The sequence below is a fragment of the Neopelma chrysocephalum genome, unplaced genomic scaffold (assembly GCF_003984885.1).
Source record: "Neopelma chrysocephalum unplaced genomic scaffold, ASM398488v2 Primary Assembly neopelma1_96598, whole genome shotgun sequence".
Lineage (NCBI taxonomy): Eukaryota > Metazoa > Chordata > Aves > Passeriformes > Pipridae > Neopelma > Neopelma chrysocephalum.
In genome coordinates this window covers 123607-136585 of record NW_020925243.1, presented here as the reverse complement: position 1 = coordinate 136585, position 12979 = coordinate 123607, and positions in this window count along the sequence as shown.

Below are 12979 nucleotides of genomic sequence, written 5' to 3'. Positions count from 1 at the left end.
CACGGTTGGTGCTGAAAAGAGTCTGAAAGTGTTCAGACCATCGATTCAGAATGGAGGTTTTATCTGTCAGAAGCGTTTGACCATCTGCACTGAGTAGTGGGCTTTGGACTTGGTACGTAGGCCCATATGCTGTTTTCAGGGCCTCATAGAAACCTTTGTGATCCCCTGTATCTGCACATAGTTGAGTTTTTGCAGCTAGATCGGTCCACCACTTGTTCTGGATGTCACGGAGTTTCTGCTGAAGCTTGCTGCTTGCAAGACGAAAGGCTATTTTTCTTGTGTGACAGGATGGCAGTGCAAGGTGTGCTTGGTGGGCAGTTCTCTTCTTCCTCAACAATTCCTGGATTTCTTGATTGTTTTCATCAAACCAGTCCTTGTTCTTCTTGAGGGAGAACCCTAAGGATTCTTCAGAGGATTGCAGGATGCAGCTTTTAATATGATGCCAAATTGTTTCAGGAGAGGAATCTGCAGGATTTGTGGGATGGTTTTCGAGCCTGGTTTGAAGATTTGTCTGGAATCTTTCTCTTACTGTGGCTGATTGGAGATCATTAACTTGAAGTCTTCTCCTTGGGATACTGCCCCTTTTGGGTTTGAATTTGAGAATGAAGTTGAGTTTACAGCGCACAAGCCGATGGTCTGTTTGGCATTCTGCGCTGGGCATCACGCGGGTGTGGAGGACATCGCGGACATCTCTCCAACGCACCAAGACATAATCAATGAGGTGCCAATGCTTAGACCTGGGGTGCATCCAGGTTGTCTTCAGACTATTTTTCTGCTGAAAGATAGTATTAGTTATGGTAAACTGTTGCTCTGCACAGAATTCTAGCAGAAGTCGACCATTATCATTGCAGTTTCCAATACCATGCTTGCCTAATACTCCTTTCCAGGCTTCAAAATTCTTACCTACTCTGGCGTTGAAATCACCAAGGATAATGATCTTATCATCTGCGGGCACCTTTTGGGTAAGGCAGCGCAGGTCAGTGTAGAATTTATCTTTTTCAGCAGGGTCAGCTTGGAGAGTTGGGGCATATATACTAAAGAGGACAACGTGATGCTTGTTGTTTAGTGGAAGGCGTAGGGAGATAATGCGGTCAGAGTGACCTGTCGGCAGATTTTCGAGTTTAGGGACAATAGAGTTTTTGATCATGAAACCGACACCTGAGAGGTGTTTTTCGGTTCTGGGCTTACCTGACCAAAAGAGTGTGTAACCGGCACCATGTTCTCTGAGGCTGCCTTCCTCGTGAAGGCGAACTTCACTGAGAGCAGCAATGTCGATGTTGAGACGAGCCAGTTCATGGGCAATTAGGGCAGAACGTCGCTCAGGACGTCCGCTATTCACAGAATCGAGCATGGTTCTGATGTTCCAACATGCTAGAGTTAGTTTAGGTACACCTTTGAAGGCAGGTGTGTGCCTTTGTCTTTTGCTCTTTGTGCGACCGCATTGGAAGAAGATGCCCGTTGGTCTGCGGTTAACCAACCGGGGCTAAGCAACAGACCGTCGTTATCAGGCGAAATACACTCTGCCTCTCTCCCTGGCCAGGGAGGGCTTTTTACTTTTTCCTTTTTCTCCTGGCAAAGAACTTTGTTTCTTCACATACACACAGTAACAATAATATTGTGAGCTCACAAAAACACATTTGACAGACACTACAGTTAACACAAGAACCAACAAAAACATGAGAAGGCAGTTTCTGCCCCCTCTTTTCCTCCCCTGTGGTAAGGGTCGTCTTCTTCAGGCTTCCACGACATCAAACTTAATCTGTTGCATATCTCCTGTGTTTAGAAAAGTGCCCTGGCTTTCCACATCGGCTACAAGTAACTTCTGCCTCTGTTGTTTTATTTTCCTGCTTGTTCCCCTTTTGCTTGACTGGGCATTCAGCCTTAAAATGTCCTTGCTTTCCACATCCATGGTATTTGGGATTAGGTCAAAGGACAGCAGCTAATGCAGTCATTTTATGAGCCACCGATCCCACCTTAGAGCATGCTGCCACCATTTCAGGGATGGATGGATTCCCAGGCATTGCCTCGATTATTCTTTGGCAATCCTCATTAGCATTATCCTTGGCTAACTCCAGGCAGAGCCTTTGTCTGAAATCTTCATCATCTACCTGCTTTTCCAGTGAGGTGGCTATGCGTTCTACAAATTGCAGGAACGGTTCCTTAACCCCCTGTTTCATGGTGGTGTACTTAGGCTTTGGAGCTGCCAGCTCCATTGTTTGTATGAGTGCTGACATTTCCATATGTTGGCATTGCTCTAGCAATGCAGGGGGCCACTGAGCTTGAATTTGAGGGTTTGAAAAAAAAAACTGGACCCGTTCCCATCAATGCATCAACGTCAGCCCCTCTTCTCGGGTCTCCTTGAGGCAGCTGCATGTTATCTAGTGCTGCTCTCTCAGCGGGCTTTCTCCAATTTGCTAGAAATACTTGATACTGAATCGGTTGAAACAGAATTTGTGCAAGATGTGAAAATTCATAGGGTGCTAATAGATCTGTATTTACCACCCTTATCAGTCTCATTACCTCTGTGGAATTTATCCCGTATTTAGAGGCACACATCTGCAAATCTTGTACCACTTTCCATGCAAATGGAGTGTGCTCATCCTGTCTTCCTGAGCCTGGCACTGCCTTGAAAACTGGGAAAGCCTCAAGACCTGTAGATGCAACTGCATCACACGTCTCAGAGGGATAACCAATCCTGTCCAGCAGATTCCAGTCCCCTATTTCTGCTGCCTTTTGTTTTACTTGATTCCAAAATTTGCCTGGATGTCTAGGCAGCACAGTAACAGTTACAGGGGGCAGAGTCCATGGCTCTGCTGCTTTCCAAAGGGGTCGAGAAGCAGCTCTCTTCTTCCGATCAGTGACAGGGGACTGGCAAGCAGCTCTCTCCGTGTTATCAGTGACAGGATGACTAACTATGGCCTCCTCATCCTCATCACTACTGGGCAATGCAGTATGAAGTGGATCATCCTGAGCAATATGAGAAGCAGAGGGCTCCGGGCATTTGTCCTGAGCTTCAAACTCTGCTAGCTGCTGCGCAGGGGTCCTATAGGGAGATGGGGCGATATCTGTAGGGGACGTCCAGTGCTGAGGCATTTTTACTTGCTCGTTAGGTGTAGGATATTTACGACTTGGCTTAGTCTCAGTTTCGTTATTAGTTAAGCCTGCAAATGGCCTGGATTGCTGCCAGCTGAGTCTCTATCTGAACTTTTCAAGGACACCGACTATTCTTTTATAGTATCAGTTGAGCTCCCCTCCTTGGAACCCGAAGCATTCCGCACTGGAGTCAACCCAGTCTCACTTTCTCCTGTCTGCTGCTCTGCCTGCCACTCTTTCAGAGTATCAAACAGCAAACGCCAGGTGACTGCTAGATCATTCGCGTCTTTCGATCCCTTATATATTTCATCCCATAGCTTATCACCGACTTTTTGCCATGCAGATATACTGAACGCAGTACTAGATGTGGTCTCAAAGCCCTGCTTCCTGCACCATAATAGCACGCGTCGCAAAGCAAAGTCAGTAACCTTGACATTCTTTCGGTTAAGGAGGGATTTCCATGTAGATAGAACTACACTTTCCTCCTTCGTTATATGCTGTCCCATTGTTAAAATATTGTCCCCAGTGGCACCCCCGTTAGCTTACCTAATGAGGGTTCAAAAAAGTTCAGGTCCGGACCGTTTGGCGGGAACCATCCCCGCTCTCAAGCTTCACCGGGCTCCGTTCCCCCTGTGCCTCGTCCCACAGGTCCCTTCTCCTTCTTGGAGAGAAAAATCTCTGCTCTTTCCCCCTCTCAGGAGGGAAGTCACAGCAACTCCCTCGGAGTCTTCTTCAACGCTGTAATCACGTCGGCGTCTCCAGATGTCGCTGTTGGAACGGACGTGCGACACAAAAAAAGGTTCCAGCAAAGTTTATTCCCAGGAAAAGACAGCACCCCGGGGCTGCTTCACAGTCCCTTAAGTACAGTTTTTGGACACATGTAATCCACACGGATAGGACAGTTCAAACTCTCACACCAGAATTCTTACAGCTAATAGGTGCATTTTCTGAACTCTACTTTCTCACAACAACTTTGCTCTTTCTCAAAACAGCCCTGTAAGGTTCCCACAACAGTCCCGAGCACCTGCTCTTATTTTTCTCTCATGTTGATGTTTTTCCCGACCACTCTCGTTCAAAACAGGTCTCTGTTCTCATGAGACAATGTTCCTGTTCCCACAAGACAGCTTCTTCAGGATGCATCAGTATGTTGTCGGGATCAGGGCCTTCATTTTCAGTCCTCTCTTTCAGCCCATCTCAGGGGTATACTTTGATCTGGTCAACATCGACTGCTTCGTCGATAAGTGCCAGGCTGCTGACAGGTTCTCTGTCAACCCCGACAAGAGCTAGTTAGTTTCAGCCAGCTCCAAGATGGACCTACTGCTGGCAAAAGCTGAGCCAGTCAGCGATGTTGGTAGGGCCTCTGTGATAACATATTTGAGGAAGGGCAAAAAAACTGCTGTGCAACAGCAGTTGGAGAGAGAGGAGTGAGAATAAGAGAGAGAAACAACCGTGCAGACACCAAGGTCAGGGAAGAAGGAGGGGGAGGAGGTGCTTCAGGCACCGGAGCAGAGATTCCCCTGCAGCCCGTGGTGAAGACCATGGTGAGGCAGGTTGTTCCTCTGCAGCCAATGGAGGTCCATGGTGGAGCAGATATACACCCTGCAGCCTGGGGAGGACCTGACACTACAGCAGGTGGATGTGCCCTGAAGGAAGCTACAGTTCATGGACAGTCGAAGCAGGAGTAGGCTCCTAGCATGACCTGTGGCTCTGTGGAGAGGAGCCCACCCAAGAGCAAGTTTTCTGGCAGGACCTGTGACCCCATGGGGGATCCAAGATGGAGCAGTTTGTGAAGAACTGCAGCCCATGGGAAGGACTCGCATTGGAGAAGGTCATGGCTTGGGAGCCTGGTATGCGTGTGTCTCTAAGGGTGAGGCACCTGGAGGAATTGACTACTGGAGGGATCAGAGGGTCCAAGACAACTGCCAAAGAGACCGTGGGGTCTGGGAGTGGAATAAGAAACTCATTTACGTGTGTAGGTGTGTTTCTGTGGGGGGCAACTGGGGACACTGAGGGGATCTAGGGGCCAGCTACTATGTAGATCAAGTGTCTAAGCCCAGCTACTGCGAGATCATAGTGTCTGTGTGTGTGTATGTGGGTGTGTGTGAGAGGGGGTCTGTACTGGCAACTGGAGTGGGGCTATGAGCCCTGGGGGCTTGTATGCCCAGGTGCGGGCAACTGAGGAGACCAGGGAATCCAGGGACCAGCTACTAGATAGACTGAGTGTCTAAATCCACATTGTATATACGTATGGATCCACATTGTATATGCGTATATATTTCCCACTAATGAACCTTCATCCTGATCAGCCAGAGAGGGGAACAGGATGAGGCCATTGTTGCTGTTTGTGTGCTGAGTGTTTCTGTCTGTTGTTCTGTGTTGCTGGCCATGTGTATATGTATATTATATATTTGTGTACCTACAGGGAATACATTCTCAGCCTTGCTACTGATTGGATCTGAGGATATTGAGCTGTGGCAGACTTGCTTCTATGGTGCTGCCAGATTCAGCAATTCCCTAACAAGAGATCAGGATGTTTCCCATCTTGATTGAACTACTGAGCACTGTAGAGTGTGTACCACTGAAATGGTCCAATGGCTTTCAGGTCACAGGTTATTCAATTAGTGTCAGGACTTAAAGAGCACAATGAACTGTCTCAAAACACTGTCAAAGAAGGAAATTCCCATGAGATAAGCCACCACAACAGATAAGCACAGATGGTAAAAAGGAAGGCCATAATTCCGAGGCCTAAACAGAGGTGAAGGTTTGGAATTAGCACACTGGAGAGAATTGCACTGTGAAGACTGTGGGAAAGCGCAGACTGGCAACAACAGGAAGCCAGGCCTGGTAAGACAGATCTGGGTAACCTATCCAGACAAAAATTCCCACCTGCAGACTGTAAGCACACTGGACAAAACTTCCACCATGGCAAGCTGTGGCAAAGGAAGCAAGTCCTTATGCCAGCCCAAGTTGTGGGAACAGCATCTACCCCCGTGAATACCCGGGGCTTGGACTGTACAAAAGTGGCACCCCAGAAGCACGACTTTGGGACCCCCACCCCTGAACAGACCAGAGTGAAGAAGGATTGGCGGGACGCCGTCAGAATCCATGTGGTGGTGATATATATTTACTTAATCTCTGTCTCTCTCACTCTCTTTCTCCCCCCCTTCTTCTCTCTCTCTCTCTCTCCCAAATATTTACTATTAAATAAAATCCATACTATTGACTTTGGCATATGGTCTCATTTGCACCTTAATTCAGGCAGAGGCATCTTTTAATAATCTGATCCTAACAATTAATAAACCAGAACAGTACTCCAAACTGGTAGACCTGTACCACCAAATATGAGAAACACTGGTCCTATCTATTTAGTTTTTATCCCCATCCTAATGCCAAGCATATCATCATGGCTAGGCTTCGCAAACGAAGATTTGGGAAGGGCTCTACCCACATTTGTCACAAGCACGCTGGTGGCTAAAAAGGTCAATACGAGATAGACAAGTCCGATTGCAAAAGGCACAGCAGAAGGACTCCTTAGGTGGTATATTCCGCAAGACACGATTCTTTCTGCGTTGCCTTTTCTCCTCAAGAGTGATCCTGCGTGCTTTCTCAAAAGCAGTGGTAGCGTTCAAGATAGTGTGTCTCCAGACCTCCCGATTGGAGGTCAGAGTAGACCAGTTATGTTGATCAATATGGCCAAGGCTGAGATGTTGTTTCAGGGAGTCCTTGTATCTCCTCTTTGGGGCTCCTCTCTTATGGCAGCCGGTGGCAAGTCCACCATAAAGCAAGATCTTAGGGAGGCGGTGGTCCTTCATCCTCGAGACATGTCCTGCCCAACGCAGCTGTGTTCTCAGCAACATGGCCTCAATACTCATAACTGCTGCCTGTTCTAGAACAGACGTATTAGTCACATAATCTCACCAGTGGATGTTTAGGATTGTACAGAGACAGCGTTGATGGAAGCATTCTAAGAGTTGCAGGTGGTGGCGATAGATGACCCATGATTCAGATCCATATAAAAGAGTAGACAGCACAATGGCTCTGTAAACACTGATCTTTATACTTTTCTTTAAGTGTTTATTTTGCCAAACTCTTTTATGGAGTTTTCCAAAAGCACTATATGCCTTTGCTAACCTGTTGTCTATCTCTCCATCAATCTTACCATCCGAGGAGATGAGGCTACCTAGGTAATTAAACTGCTGGACTGATTTGAGCTCTGATGCGCCAATGGTGATATGGGGATGATGGAAGACTTCCTGAGGTGCTGGTTGATGGAGAACTTCTGTCTTCTTCAAGCTGACTTCCAGTCCAAAGAGCTCAGCAGCGTCTGCAAAGCACAATGTTAAACGCTGCAGAGCTACTTTTGTGTGGGTGACAAGGGCGGTGTCATCAGCATAAAACAGTTCCTGGACAAGATGATTTAAGGTCTTAGTACGGGCCTTCAGTCGCCTTAGGTTGACTAGACTTCCATCAGTACGGTATTGAATGCAGATACCATCCCGATCATCGAGGTCTGCCGTGGCCCTTTGGAGTAGAAGGTTTTATGGGGGTTTGTTTATTTTTCACATTTGATAACATCGCTAGAATAGTGTCTAATTACTGCCTGCTGGCTCTTGAGTTGGTAATTCTTAATCAATATCAACCAACTTAAAACAGGAACAATACAATATTTTTCAAAACCTGACTACAGATGGTTCCTAACTATCTGCATTAACCACCAAGTCTGACACTTCAAGACATAGTTATGCATGTAAGTAAGAAATTCTTCAGTCTTGGTAGCTCATTATAATAGAGGAACCCTTAATACTTCTTACAGATACTGGTGAAGGCCTGTCAAGTAAGACGTATTAGTTGCACTGTAGTATTTTGCACAAGTAGTCAACACACTGAAGAATCATTATAACTATTTTGGTGTTAAAGCAAAAAGTTGGGCCAAATAAAAGCAGAAGTGGATGAGTGACTTGCTAGTGCCAAAATGGTTGTTTAGTTTTAAACTAAAATATGGTACAACTGAAATAAAAATAAAAGAAAAAAAGCAAAGCTATTTGAACTACTTAACAAAAGACACTAAAATTTGAAGTGAACTCTCTCCCCCCCCCCCGGTACTTTGCATATCCATCTGGGGGAAAATAAATAGCAATATTATGTAATATTCTTTAACCTGTTTCTCCACACATAGCTCTCCATACAACTAGCAGTTACCATGAGCTGACAGTTTTATGATATTTCATAGAATCATAGAATTGTTAAGGTTGGAAAAGACTTCTAAGGTCATCAAGTCCGGCCTTCTTGATTGTATGATTTCATCAGAAGTTAAATATCATAAAGGAAATTATTTTGGTTACCCAGTTTGTTTTTATTTTCCAAGATACAGCTATATCTTTGCTTACATTGGTCTCAATTTCTGAAGATTATCCTTACAACTAACAGGAACTGAACAAGATCAAAGCAGAGGCTAAGTGTGATAGTATGGCAGGAGTTTGTTACAGACAGGGTGAGGAAGCAGACAAAGCCTTCTTTAAGCAACTTGAGGAACTCTGCAGATCACAGATCAAGGGCAACAAGAGCTTCTATTACCACTTTAATAGTAAAAGACTGAACAAGGAGGTGGGCCTATTGCTGAATGGGATGGGTGATCTAGTGACAGTGGACATAGATGAGGTTGAGGTACTCAATGCCTTCTTGGTCTCAGTCTTCACCGACAAAGTCTCCCAGGCCTCTGTGCTTAGAGACAGGGTTCAAGGAAAATTACCACCAGTGGATGAGGATTGAATCAGGGGTTGTTTCAGAGAACTTAATCTGTACAAATCCATGGGACCAGATGGGCTGCATCCAAGGGTGCTGAGAGAACTGTCTGCTTTCATAGTGAGGCTATTCTCTAATCAGCTTTGAAAAGTCATGAAGGTCAGGGGAATTCCCTGATGACTACAGAAGGACAAATGTTGTATTAATCTTAAAAAAAAACCAAACAACCAAAAAAAACCACCTCAACAAAATTTTGACCCAGGGAATTTCAGTTCCTTGGAAAGTCATAAAGTCAGTCCTCTTGGAACATGTTTTTTGGGCACATGAAGGAGGTGATGATTGGGAACTGTCAGCATGCATTTACCGAGGGGCTATCATGCCTGACCAACCTAATTGCCTCTGTAATAAAATGTCAGGATTTGTGGATGAAGGGAGAGCACTGGATACCATTTACCTCGACTTCAGCAGGGCTTTCAATACTGTATCCCACAATATTCTTGTATCCAAGTTGGGATATTATAGTCTGTATGGGTAGAAAACTAGATGGGTTTAAAAACTAGTTGTGTGACTGAGCTCAGTGGTGGCTAATGGGTTGTAGTCTACTAGGATGCCTGTGACAAGTGGGGTACTGCAGGGGTCTATCCTGGGACCTGTCCTGTTTAAAATCTTTATCAAACACCTGGAGGAGGTGATGCCTCCTCCTCTTGTCAAGTTTGCAGGAGTTGGGAGGATAAGTAAATACACTCAAGGGCAGGGTTGCCTTCAGAGAGAACTAGACAGGTTGGAGAAATGGGCTGACAGGAACTTAATTTAATTCAACAAGGACAAATGTCCTTAAGGAAGAAGAACCCCTGGCATCAATACCATCTGAAGACTGAAAAGGACTGACCCAAGGATCTTGGAAAACAGCAAGCTGAATATGAGCTAGATCTGTGCCCTGGCAGCAAAGGTGGTTAGCAGTATCCTGGGATATATTACTGGAACCATAGCTAGTAGATTGGGGGAAGTGATTATCCTCCTTTACTCGGTGCTCATTAGATTACATCTAAAATGCTGTGTCAAATTTCAGGCACCCCAATACAAGAAAGTAATTGATAAAGGGAATCAGCAGAGGGCCACCAAGATGTCAGGGGAATGGAGTACTTGCACTATGAGGAGAGGCTGAGGGAACTGTGCTGGTTCAGCCTGGAGGAAGGAAGGCTGCAGGGGCACCTAATAGCAGCCTCCCAGTACCTATGAGGAGGCTATCAAGAAGACAGAGCCAGGCTCCTCACAGTGTTGCATAGTGGGAAGATGACACAATAGGCACAAATTGAAACAAGCAAGGTTCACATTGACTATAAGGAAACTGTTTTTCACCATGAGGACAGTCAAGCAGTGGAACAGGGGCCCTGAGAAGTTGTGCAGTCACCAATCTTGAAGGTTTTCAAGCCCTGGTCAGAGAAGACCCTGAGCAAGCTGGTCTGAATTCAGTGTTGACCCTGCTTTAAGCAGGAGGTTGGACTAGAGACCTCCAGAAGTCCCTTCTAACCTGAATGGTTCTCTTCTGTTTTTTTGTTGGGTTTGGTTTTGGTGGGGTTTTTTTGTCTTCTAGCCCGAGAAGAGATTCTCTGTAAAGTGGAACTGCCAAAAGTAAAGACACCTAAACACAGTGTTGCATTTGGAAAGCAGCCATTGCATTCTCTTGTTTAGCCTTAGCCTTTTCCCAGTGCCTGCATCAGGAACAATGCAGGAATTTAGAGAAACAACCCGAGCCTGTTTGTGTCCTGAGCAGGATCAGGCTTTCAAGCTCTGCTCCGTAGACTGCCACCAGCTCCTCGGCAGCAGGTACTTCAGAGCTCACTGCCTGCGAGGATGAGAGAAAGTGACCAAGGGATCAGCAGCTAGGATTCCGGGAGGCTTTGCAGAAGATTGCCGTGTGCTGTTGTTATTCTCCCTACTCATGTCCAGTCGTCGCCTACTCCGCAGCATGGCGGAACGTCTCTCCTGCGGTTCCCACTGAGTAGCGCGTCCCAAGATGCTGTTCCCAGTCTGGAGCGCGGGGACGAATTGATGCAGCCCGGCTACCGTACACCACCACCTCCCTGCCTCTTCCGGGTGCTCCCCACCCCCCTCCACGCTGCCGTGACAGTCTAGGACATTCACGCTCCAGAAAGCAGCAGTGGTCCAGCCCGGCGTGACCTTCACCACCAGCAGGAATCTTTATGAGACGGGAATCTTTATGAGGTCGCACAAGGTGGTTCCACTGCAGTGGAGAGAGATGCGAGCAGCAGCGCACCCTCTCCCCAGTGACTCACCTGTTGCATCTTCCATGCCACCTGAAAACACAATTTGGAGATAAAAGTTGCCACTGTCACCAACCAAACTGGATACTGCATTCAACACCTCACATTCTCGGTGACTAGCAACTGCAGCACGGAAACCCGACTAGCGTCAACTACACGTGACCAAGAGAAAGAGCAACGGGGAGGAGTAAACCCCACCCTGTCTCCCCTTTCCTCAGCTAATGATGGAGCTGCCCGGGAATGGCCTCGCTCCAGAAGGGCATTGTGAGTGTCATAATATTACTCATGCTTGGTGAGCTGTGCTTGTGGAAGGATACATATCAGGGTAAAATGTGCTGCGCAACAGCAGCTGGGAGAGAGAGGAGTGAGAAAATGTGAGAGAAACAACCCTGAAGACACCAAGGTCAGGCAAGAAGGAGGGGGAGGGTGTGCTCCAGGCACTGAAGCAGAGATTCCCTTGAAGCCTATGGTGAAGACCATGGTAATGCAGGTTGTCCCCCTGCAGCCTGTGGAGGTCCACGGTGGAGCAGATATACACCCTGCAGCCCATGGAGGACCCCATGCTAGAGCAGGTGGATGTGCCCTATAGGGAAGCTGTGACCCCATGGGAGAACCCATGCAGGACCAGGTTCCTGGCAGAAACTGCAGTCTGTGGAGAGAAGCAGGAGAGAAGCAGGAGTAGGTTTTCTGTCAGGACCTGTGACCCCATGGGGGATCCATGTAGGAGCAGTCTGCTCCTGAAGGACTGCACCCCATAGAAAGGACTCATGCTGGAGCAGTTTGTGAAGAACTGCAGCCCGGGACAAGGACCCACATTGGAGAAGTTCATGAAGGACTGCATCCCATGGGAGGGACCCCATGCTGGAGCAGGGGAAAAGCATGAGGAGGAAGGGGCTACAAAGACAAAACATTATGAACTGACTGCAGCCCCCATTCCCCATCACCCTGTGCCTCTTGGTGGGGGAGAGGGAGGCGTAGAAGAGTTGTGAGTGAAGCTGAGCCTTGGAAGAAGGGAGGGGTGGGGGTAAGGTGGTTTTAGATTTGTTCTTATTTCTCATTATCCTGCTCTGTTGCAATTAATTGACAGTAAATTCAATTAATTTCCCCAAGTTGAGTCTGTTTGGCTTGTGATGGTAATTGACAAGTAATCTCCCTGTCCTTATCTCTCTTCTCTAGGCTGAACAGGCCTATCTCTCTCAGCCTCTCCTTGGATGTCATATTCTCCAGCCCCTGATCAGCTTGGTGGCCCTCTGCTAGACTTGTTCCAGTGCGTCACTATCCTTCTTGTGTTGGGGAGCCCAAAACTGGACACAGTACTGCAGATGCAGTCTCACAAGTGCCAAATAAGGGGAAAGGATCACTTCCCTGGACCTGCTGGCTGCACTTTTGCTAATACAGCTCAAGGTGCAGTTGGACATCTTTGCTGCAAGGGCATGCTGCTGACTCATTGTCAACTTGTCTGCCAGGACCCCCAGATCCTTTCCTGTGGAGCTGCTTCCCAGACAGTTGGTCTCTGCCTTGAATTGTTGCATAGAGTTATTTCATTCCAGATGCAGGACTTAGGTCTGCTCGTGTTGAGCTTCGTGAGGTTCCAGTCATCCCATTTCTCCAGCCTGTCCAGGTCCCTCTGAATGGTAGCCCTGATCTCCAGCATACTGACTACTCCCCCAATTTGGTGTCATCTACAAACTTTGCTGAGAGTGCACTCCATCCCATCGTCCATATATATCATTCATGAAGACATTAAATGCCAGTATTGGTCCCAGTACTGATCCCTGAGGGACCCCACTAGTTATTAGCCCCCAACTGGGCTTTGTACCACCAATCACAACTCTTTGAGCTCAGCAGTCTGGCTAATT